Source organism: Alligator mississippiensis, chromosome 1 (genome assembly GCF_030867095.1).
Source record: "Alligator mississippiensis isolate rAllMis1 chromosome 1, rAllMis1, whole genome shotgun sequence".
In the NCBI taxonomy this organism is placed as follows: domain Eukaryota; kingdom Metazoa; phylum Chordata; order Crocodylia; family Alligatoridae; genus Alligator; species Alligator mississippiensis.
The window spans coordinates 94,065,812-94,076,511 of NC_081824.1; the positions used below are offsets into that span (position 1 = coordinate 94,065,812).

The following is a 10,700-nucleotide window of genomic DNA, read 5'->3' on the forward strand; positions in this document are numbered from 1 at the left end:
AACGCGCGAGAAGGGGTGGAGAACTCCAGCTCCCAGAGTGCTTCGCGAGTCGGAGGGCGCTGAGAAGGGGTTTCGTGGGTCCGCCCGCAAGGGGCGGGGCGGTGCAGCGGGCCGGAGAGAGCAGGCCGTGGGCTAGCGCCCGGGCCCGGTCTTGCTGCGGCTGAAGGAGGCCGGCGCCCTGCGCTCCTCTCCTTCGTTGCTTCTCTGGCGGGGAAGCCAGCGCATGCTGGGGTGCTGCGCTGGGGGCCTGTTTGTGCAGCCAAGGGACATGTGGCAATGGGTTGAAGTGTTGCCAAGCGTTGCCGCAGTGGGGCAAGGGGCAAGGTCTGATATGATCGCCCTCTACCCGGTGCTCCAGGCCTGCTGCTTGAGCTCAACTCTGGAGGCATTTAGATTTAAAACTAGAGGGCCGGGTTATCCTGAGACAATGACTTTTAGCCTGGGATCCGACAGATCTACAAGCTCCTCATCCCGATTTTAAGTGCCTGAGGCAAATCTCGAATTGATGCAAGTCAAAACCCAGGGCAGTCAGCCCCAAATTAAACCAGTCGTCTGTTTTTTAGCCCTAGAGAAGTACCTGAACACCCACATCGAAAGAAACTGCCATAAAGACCATTACAAAACAATAACTTCACGTGTCACTTAGAAATATCCGTCTGAGTCCAGAGCGAAGGAACAGTCCGTCACCCCAGCTGGTAAGGGGCAGTGCTGCAGAGGCAGGAGCAGGGTAAGTTGAGTGGGGCCCCAGCCAGGTGGGACTAACCTGCTGGGGAGGCACGCCCCCAAATAATTTTTTCTGCCTGGATCTCTCCCCCACTTCCCTCCCCACAGACTTACCTGCTGGGTGGGGTGCAGGGGAGGGAGGGAGAGTGGCGGCAGCACACAGTAGATCTTGGGTTGCTTTTAAATGGCAGAGGTGATTTCCTACTTAAAAAGGTTGGAGACCATTGGTGTACAATGACTCCTGCCTCCGCGGCACTGTCCCTCACCGCGGAGGCCTTGATCTAGCCCCTGCCCCTTCCCTCCCCCACGGAATGACCTGCTGGGCTGGGGCATGCATGTGCATGCACATGGGCACTCAGCCCCCTGCCCCAGCCTCAGATTGACCACAAGAGGCTCTGAGATCTACTGCAAGAGGCTCTGAGATCTACCACTTGTTGGTGACCACTGTTGTAGACAGTTCACTAAAAACATTTGCTCATTGCTCAGCAGCTGTGAATAAGGCAAACAAAATGTTAGGGATTATTAGGAAGTATTTAAGTAAAAAGGAAAATATCATTATGCCCCTTTCTAAATCCATAATGCATCCACAGTAGTAATGTAAATATCGAATAAGTACCCATTTAAACTTCCCTAATGTTCTTGGTTAAACGATTAACTGAGAACGTGTATCTACCAGGAACTGGCCCCTGCCTGTATTCACTCATTCTCTGGGTACCAGCAGTGATCTGGAAAAGCCCCATGTCTGCTGCTGCTGCTCACAGCTTTATGGGGTTGTAGTGTGGCTCACTGCTGCTACCTGCAGGCAGTCCTGCCCCCTAAACAGTCATGCACTGATGGCAGCAGTGGGCTGGGAAAAGCCCCTTGCTAGCTGCTGCTGTTGGCATCTGGCTGCCCAGGGGCTGGGGTTGCAAGTGGCTGTACCAGGGTCCACGGAGGCTCAAGACAGATGGTGGGGAAGCTGCAAGGGACCCTATCATTCTTGTGGCAGCGCAGCCCTGCCCCTTCCCGTCCATCCCAAGGCATGCTTGCACCCACCACCGGCAATGACCTGGGCCCAGACTCCACAGACCCCAGTGCAGCTGCTTGCAGCCTCCTTGCTGCCTGCCATGAGCAGCCAGGAGGCTGCAAGCATCTGCACCAGGGTCTGCAGGGTACATGTGCACTTCAAGGCAGATGGCAGGGAAGGGGTGGGGTACACTGCCACAAAAAATCAGGCCTCTTGTAGCTCCCCTGCTGCTTCCCCATGATACTAAGTACTAGTCCCCTCTCCCCTCCTCCTCCCTCCTTCCTCTGTCCTGCCTGCCCTGCCACCTTCAGAGGCACTGCACAGCTTCCCTTCCCCACCAGACTGCTGCCTGCCCCACGCTAAACGATAATCGGTAAGGTATTAAGAATATGTTTACCAATTCACATCCCTAATCCACATCTTGAATACTATACCCAACTCTGGTCTGCATCCCTCAAAAAGGATATCGAAGACTTAGAGAAGGTACAGAGAAATGCAACAATGAGGATTAGCACTATGGAGGAGCTTCCAGATGAGGAGAGACTAAAGAGGTCTATACAGTTTAGAAAAGAGATGCCTGAGGTGGGACATGATAAGAGTTTACAAACTACTAAATGGCAAAAAGAAATTAAGTAAGGATTTATTATATACTCTCTTTTACAATACAAGAACTAGGAGTCACAAAATGAAACTAGTAGGTAGTAAGTTTAAAACTAAAAGGAAGTTCTTTTTCACAAAGTGTGTAATTCAAGTGTTGAACTCATTGCCACCAGATGCTGTAGAAGCTGACAGTTTAGCCAAATTGAAAAAGAAGTTGGACAAATTCTGAGGGGAAGGGGCATCAGTAGCTATTGAGCATGGGAGTTAGGGATACAGCCTCTAAATTAGAATTTTCTAGACCATAAATTCTAAGGGCTGTGTTAGAGGGATTCCTGGATCGATCTAAAGGACATGTTCGGTCCTGCGTCCCGTACCTGCCCTCATTCTTTCATGCCACGACTTGCTGGGAGTAAACAAATGTAAATACTCACAGGTGGAAAGCTTCCGATTTTTAATAACGACTACAACATGCCACTCACCATACTGCTGCTATCTCTTGCAGCTGTCACGGGTTCAGGCTCACACTGGTACAACATATATGCAAGCTCATTCACGCTTGTTAGGTTTAGGAAGCACAAACTGCAGCTCATCCCACCCTCCACCATGAAAAGAAACAACTGCTCACCATATCAATGCCATGTACGGTGGCATGTAATCCTCTCTCTTCCCTCACCCCTATCTGGGATGAGGCGAGTTCTTAAATGATATGCTATTACATGGGACATTGCATATTCATCTGGTCCCCTTTTCATTTATTCGAAGTCTCATTAACATTGAGTACCTGTCCTGGAAATAGTCGTGCCGGCTTCACTCACAGTGCTCCATAGGCACCACCATCTGTCATCCTTGAAGGAAAGCTTCCCTTCTTTCTCGAGCCTGTGTATCGGCGCAGGAAAACTGCCCCGTTGCTCTGGCTTGCTCTCAGCCACTGCTCCGGTTCCCCTTCTAGGGAACTATTTTCATTCAGCTTCTGGTCCTCCTATACAAAAGTCCTTAAGTGGCAATTAACACACTCCAGGCCAGCCCCTCCGCGGGATGGGGAGTCCTTAATTAGCTATTAACAAGTTTGCTGATCAGCTCCAGCACCGACCTTAATAGGCAATTAACCCGTCTTGGGCGGCTCTGTAACAGGGCCACTGGTTCCCTGTTATACACCTCCCCTTTTAGTTGGAGCTCCCACGTTGATCTTCCTATCTGTGGCATCTCTTCATGTTCTCTTTGCCCACTTCCCTATCTTTAATGTCATTCATCCATGTTAGTTGTAGATTGGGACAAGAAATCTGCTCCTACGTTCCTCTTTCCCACTTGATATTCCACTGTAAAATGGAAAGGCTGCAACACAAGAGTCCATCACATTATCTGAGAGTTATCAGTCTTTGTGGTTTGTAACCACTTCAATGGTGCATGATCTGTAATCAGCACAAATTTCTGACCTAATAAATAATACCTAAACAGTTCGATTCCCCACCGGATAGCCAGGCATTCTCGTTCTATCATTGAATATCTGGTCTCCAATTTCAAGAATTTTTTCCTTGTGTATGCTATGGGTCATTCCTGTCCCTGCCACTTTTGGAACACCACTGCCCCCATAGCACACCCTGATGCATCTGTCTCTAGGAAAAATGGTTCCTGAAACTGAGGCATGTATAGGACAGGTGCCCTGAAGAGAAATTGTTTGGTCTCCTCAAAACCTTTTATTGCGGGTTCTGGCCAATTTAGCAGTCAAGGTTTCCCCTTCATCATGTCTGTAAGTGGGGCCATGATCTCCAAAAAATGTTTGATGAACTTTCTATAATAATTCACGAACCCTAAAAATGACTTAAGTTGTCTTATGGTCCTAGGTAACCTGTAGGGGCCTTACCTGACCCTGACCTATTTGGAAACCTAGATATTTGGTTTCCTTCTGCCCCAAGCCACACTTCTTAGGGTTTGCTGTCAGCCCTGCCTTTCTTAGTTCTTGCAGGACTGCCCACAAATGCTGGCAATGTTGCCCCCAGGTCTGCGAGAATATTATAATATCGTCAATATACGCCGAGGAGTAATTTTGATGAGGGGCCAATGTCTTATCCATCAAACATTGGAATGAGGCTGCCGCCCTGTGAAGGCCAAATGGCATTTGTTTAAATTGAAATGAACCCCACCGGGTCCCAAAGGCAGTTTTTCTTTATCCCTATCATTCATGGGTATTTGCCAGTAACCCTTTGTTAGGTTCAAGGTTGATATATACTTAGCCTGCCCATTTTTTTCCAACATTTCCTCTATCTGGGGCGTAGGCAATGCGTTGAAAGTCACCGCTTCATTTATTTTTCTAAAATCTACACAAACTCGTATGGTGCTGTCCACCTTTGGCACTATCACCAGCGGGCTCCACCATGGGCTACTGGACTCCTCTATGATCCCTGGCCTCTAACATCTGGGTGATTTCACACCTCACAGCTTCCCACAAATGCTGGGGTAACTTCCTCCAGTGGTCTCTTACCACGCAACCTTCGGGTATCCTAATAATGTGTACTCCCCCTTTGCTTTACCAGGTTTGGCTTTGAACACATCAGGGAATTCCAATATCAATCACGTTAATTCTCCCTGTGCCATTGACAGTTTATCCCTTACCTGGGGTTCTCCTGGCTCCAATTCCGCTATTTTCAGATCCTTTACTTCATCCAAATCCCCTACATCTTCCTTCATCAACCATGCATCTCTACCATTCCATTTCTTTAACAGGTTAATGTGATAGTTCTGTTTCCTCCTAACTGGTTTGGTCTTTTGGACCTTGTCATTTACTGGCCCCAACCATCTAGTCACCTGGAATGGGCCTTTCCATTGGGACAGTAATTTATGGCTGTTGTCTGGCAACAACACTAGAACCCAATCTCCCACTTGAAAATTTCTCTCCCTTGCATATCGTAATTTAGTTTTTGTCTTTGCTGGCTCAGTCCCAGGTTCTCTTGGGCCACTTCCCAGACCCTTTCTAACTGTTCTTGAAAATCTTGCACAAACTGGGGCTGTTTCATTCTTTCAGGGTGCCCCTCGGACCACCCCTCACATATAATATTGAGTAGTCCCCTTGGCTTATGTCCGTAGACTAATTAAAACAGGGTGCACCCCATGGAGGCCTGAGGAGTTTCTCTGATTGCGAACAATAGCGGGGGCAACAGAGACTCCCACTTTCACAAATCTCCCTGAATGCATGCCCTTAGCATACCCTTCAGTGTTCTATTAAATCCCTCGACTAGTCCATCCGTCTGGGGATGACAGACTGAGGTTCTGAGCTGTTTTATCTTGAGAATCTTACACACTCCCTCAGTACTCCTGACATGAATGTCTTCCCTTGATCTGTTAGAATTTCTCAGGGAATCCCCACTCTAGATACCCACTTTATTAATTCCTCTGCTACCTTAGGTGCTGTAACATTTCTCAGCAGTATCGCCTCTGGTAAACACGTAGTATAATCTACCATACCAGCACATACTGATACCCCGCTGCGCTCTTTGGGAAAGGTCCCGTAATATCCAAGGCTATCCTCTCAAAAGGACATTCTGCCTGGGGCATTGGTATCAACGGGACTCTCGCAGGTTTATAACTCGATACCCTCTGACACTCTGAGCATTCCTTACAATATTTCTCTACTAGCTTATAGATACCGGGCCAAAAAACCCTGTGTTTCAATCATGCCTCTGTCTTATGGGCAACGCGTGTGCTACTTCCAACAACCGGAACCAATATTGTCTTGGGACCAAGATCTGTGCCACCTCCTCTCCTCCCTTGCCTTTATCCACCTAGTACAAGATCCCATTTCTTACCTCAAACTGGGGTAGCACCTCCGCCAACTCGGGTCTAAGTACCTCTTCCTCCCTCTTGGCTAGGTTCTCTTCATAGATGTTCCAAAACAATGGCTTCTGCTCTTGGGATTCTCTGAAGTGGCCTTCTCCTTTTATATCCTCTAAATCTATTCCTGCTTCTTTGGCCCTGTCCATCTTTGGTGCTATAACCCTGGCCCTGGCCAAGACTTCTTCAACCTGTCTCACATAATCTCGGGTGCTAAGTTCCCCCGTAGCTTTTGTGACGACCTCTTGCAAACGAGGCCAGTCTGTTCCCAACAGCATAGGGCAAGGGAGTGACTCGGCCAGGCCCACCGCGATGTCTTCTGTTTGGTTCAATGCTGTTAACCTCAATCTCTTCCTCTGATAGGTGTCTGAAGCTCCGTGGATACAGACCATATTTGCCGGTGTTATCAATTCCCCCACCTCTCGTGTCACTAAATCTGCTCTTAACATTGTTTTGATGCATCCTGTATCGACAATAGCGAGCACTACTAGATCCCCTATTTTCACTTCTACAATAGGCTTTGCCTTGGGCCATGGCCCTTTGTGCCTCCTGAAACTGCAGTCGATCTGCTCTTCATGAGGAAACTCATGGGTCCCTTCATTTCCTCCACTTTTGTTACAGTACCTTGCTATCTGTCCCCTCTCTCCACACTTAAAACACACCTCCTTTCTTGCATCCCAGCTCCTCATTTCTTTAGCACTTAGCCTTCCTCCCTCATTCCACCACCCTTTATTCTGGGGGTCCTGTATTCCCTATTCTTTCCCTCTTTGCAGGTTCATAGTCAAATTCAGTGTTGGTATAATCTTTCACCACCCTTAAGGCCTCTGTGCGGGACCAGGGCTGATGCCATTTTACCCATTTCTAGGTGTTTACTTCCAGGTACCTCACAAACTGCTCCAGCAATACTAAGTTGACTACCTCTTCGGCAGTTATACTATCTGGCTGTATCCACTGGGTGGCTGCATCCCTTAAAATCTGAGCTAGTACCCTGGGCCACAATTCTTTCATTTTTTTCTTTGCCCTAAATTTCTGCCTGTGTGTTTCAGGGGAAATTTGTAGCTTATATAGTATGGCCTCTTTCACCTTCCCATAACACCTTGCCTCTTCCCATGATAGGGCCCTGTATACCGCCTGTGCTGGCCCAGTCAATAAGGGCCCTAACTGTATTGCCCATTCCTTTCTGCCCCATCCCACTGCTATAGCAGCTCTCGCAAAGCCTTCCAGGAATGCCTCCACATCATCAGATGGTGTCATTTTTGGCAGTCTGGTCCCCTCCACCCCCATGTGAATAGCTATGGGTCAGGCCTCTAGCTTCTCACTAAGCTCCTGCTGTCGTGATAGTGACATTATCCTGGCTTCTGCCTCTTGTGTCCGCACCCTCACTAGCTCTTCCATTTGGGCCTGTTGCCCGTGTAATATTCTGACCGTGAGGGTATGGGCCTGTTGCCAATCTCTCGGTGGCTGCATCTCCGTGTTCATTGCCTCCATTCCTATTTCAGGTTTCCCGGCCAATGCATCAAAACTTTCTGAGCAGGATTCCTGGATCGATCAAAAGGACATGTTCAGTCCTGCCTCCCATACCTGCACTTGTTCTCTCCTGCCACGACTTGATGGGAGTAAAGAAATGTAAAAACTCACAGGTGGAAAGGTGATTTTTAATATCGATTACAACATGCCGCTCTCTGTACTGCTGCTATCTCTTGCAGCTGTCACGGGTTCAGGCTTACGCTGGTACAAGCTCAGTCACACTTCGTTAGGTTCAGGAAGCACAAACCACAGCTCGTCCTGCCCTCCACTGTGAAAAGAAACAACTGCTCACCATATCAATGCCACGTATGGCAGTTTGTAATCTTCTCTCTTCCCTCACTCCTATCTGGGATGAGGCGAGTTCTTAAACGACATACTGTTACATGGGACATTGCATATACATCTGGTCCCCTTTTCATTCATTCAAAGTCTCTCATTAACATTGAGTACCTGTCCTGGAGATAGTCGTGCCAGCTTCACTCATGGTGCTCCGCAGGCACCACTGTCTGTCGTCCTTGACAGAAAGCTTCTGTTCTTTTTCGAGTCTGCGCCTCTGTGCAGGAGAACTGCCCCATTGCTCTGGCTTGCTCTCAGCCACTGCTCTGGTTCCCCTTCTAGGGAACAATCTTCATTCAGCTTCTGGTCCTCTTATACAAAAGTCCTTAAGTGGCAATTAACACACTCCCGGCCAGCCCCGCTGCTGGGCAGGGAGTCCTTAATTAGCAGTTAACAAGTTTGCTGAGCAACTCCAGCGCCGACCTGCGCGTCCTTAATGGGCAATTAACCCATCTCAGGCGGCTCCATAACAGAGCCACTGGCTCCCTGTTACAGTCTGCAAGTAAGAGAGAAACAGTGGAAAAAAATCCTAGTCATACCCAGTTCACTCTCCCCTTCAGCATCTACTCCAGGGGTGGGCAATTATTTCTGGCAGAGGGTCGCTTACTGAGTTTTGGCAAGCTGTTGAGGGCTGCATGGGGTAGCCCCGCCCCTGACAGGTGCTCCGCCTCCTGGTCACCATCTTAGGACTGGAAGTCCCGCCCCCTGACCCCCAATCTTTGCCACCAGAAGGCCCTCACCCTATGAACACACACACACACACACACACACACACACACACACACACACACACACACACTGTCTCCCTCCCTCCCTCATTGTTCTCTCTGTTTCTCTCTCCACCTCCCTCATTGCACGGACAGACACACACACACACGGGCGACTGGTGCCTCCTGAGTAGGGAGGGCACTTGCTCCCCCAGTGGCCAGTCAGTGACCAGGGGGGAGTCCCCCCGCAGCTGATTGTGCCAACCCAGTAGTGCCAGTGGCATGCCCGGAAGGGCCAGGGGCATGCCCGGAAGTGCCAGCGGTGCTTCTCCTGACGCCCCCACTCCCCAGCCGGTGCTCTAAGGTGGGGGTACCAGCACTCCCACCTTCCCCCATTGCCCATCGCCTAAGCAGAGAACGCTGGTATGAGGGGGTGCACCAGCATTCTCAGGGGATGCACATGCACCCCTGTTCACCCCCTACACATTGCCACTGCACACTCACACACACACACACACACACAACCTCCCGCTCCTGGCCTCAAGGTACTGGTGCGGCCCCATGCTCCTGCAGTCTGGCGATGCAGCCGGGACCCATGTGGTGCTGGAGCGGCTGGCAAGTGGACAGGGAAGCAGTGAAAGTTGCAGCAAGCAGAGACTACTGGGTGGGAGGGCGGAGGAGGGAGGGGCCATGGGTGGGGCAAGGCCAGGCAGGCCTTCCTCCTGGGTCCTGCCAGCTTTCCCTGGGTCCTACTGCCCCTGTCTCCTGTCATCCAGGAGCAAATAAATATTAATGATCAAAAAATTTTAGGGGCTCCACAGGCCAGACAGAATGGCCTGGAGGGCCGGATCTGGCCAATGGGCCATATTTTGCCTGCCCCAATCTACTTTTTGCCACTGTGTAAAACTGGGCAAGGTGGACCCATGGTCTGACCCAGTAAATGACAATTCTTATGTTTTTATGGTCTTATGAGGAAGCGGATGCTTCTGTGCCAGTGTGCCAATGGCTAGGGTGAATAAGAGCTTGTATCAACTTGCTAAGAGCTCTCTTCTCTGATTTTTCAGTTAAGCGAACTTACCTGCAAGGAAGTTTTGGAATGTGATGGAATCTGGGAACTTCTGGGGTTGGACTATTTGTGGTAGCTTCTTCTTGCCTGAAAATTAAAAAAAAAAATCTCATCTGAATTTGGAGAAGATGACGGTCAGTTTAGGATAAGTATGTCTTGCATTCCTGGTATCCCTTTCTGATCCAAAATTCAGCGTTTAGAATCACAACCCATGAACTTGCTACATTATTTTTTTGCTTTACAATTAAACAAAGTTATTCTGGCATACAGGAAACTCTTACTGCTCTTAACGAAGTGTGGATCCATAAGTATATGTATAAATATATTAATCTTTTCTATTTATTTTTATAGTAAAAATCCTTTACTTTTAAGAGGGGTGGGTAGGAGTGGAGAAAAATCCAGTCATATTTAATCAGAAAGAAACCAGTCAGGATGCTCCAGCTTTCTGTCAGTCGCCCAAGATGATACATTTAGTAAACGTCAACACATTTTGTCCAGATTTTGGGGAATGCTGACTCAGAGGTATACAAAAAAAGCATAATATGCTGAACCAATTGTGCAACACTTTACATGGAAAAGTGATTTCCTGATCTCTGCATCAAGCAGCTGATGCTCTTGATTAGGTTTGAATGTTTTTGTCATCGTCATCTTTTAAAGAAAAGATTAAGTGTGTATGTGTATGTATGAACTAGCAGATATAGAAGACCATGAAATTAGAAAAAATAAGTTGTATGAGAGACAAGGATTTTTTGTGTTAATTTTTTATAGAACCAATTGCTTATTTGGGAAATATGTTAGACAAGCTTTTGGCCACAGATTGACTGAAAATTATGTTCACTCATCCATTCCTACAAGTGATTCCCAAATGTACTTTTCTGTCCTATGCTTTTTTCTATTTGGCCTATTTTTG

At 48.4% G+C, this 10,700-nt stretch overlaps 1 long non-coding RNA gene across 1 annotated transcript; it reads left to right on the top strand.

Moving 5' to 3' along the window:
* Positions 1-36: 36 nt before the first annotated feature.
* On the top strand, positions 37-10,132 carry LOC109286267 (uncharacterized). The gene is made up of 2 exons (XR_002094256.2): positions 37-727; positions 9,789-10,132. It is a non-coding gene; the product is annotated as an uncharacterized LOC109286267 (long non-coding RNA).
* The last annotated feature ends 568 nt before the right edge of the window (positions 10,133-10,700 follow it).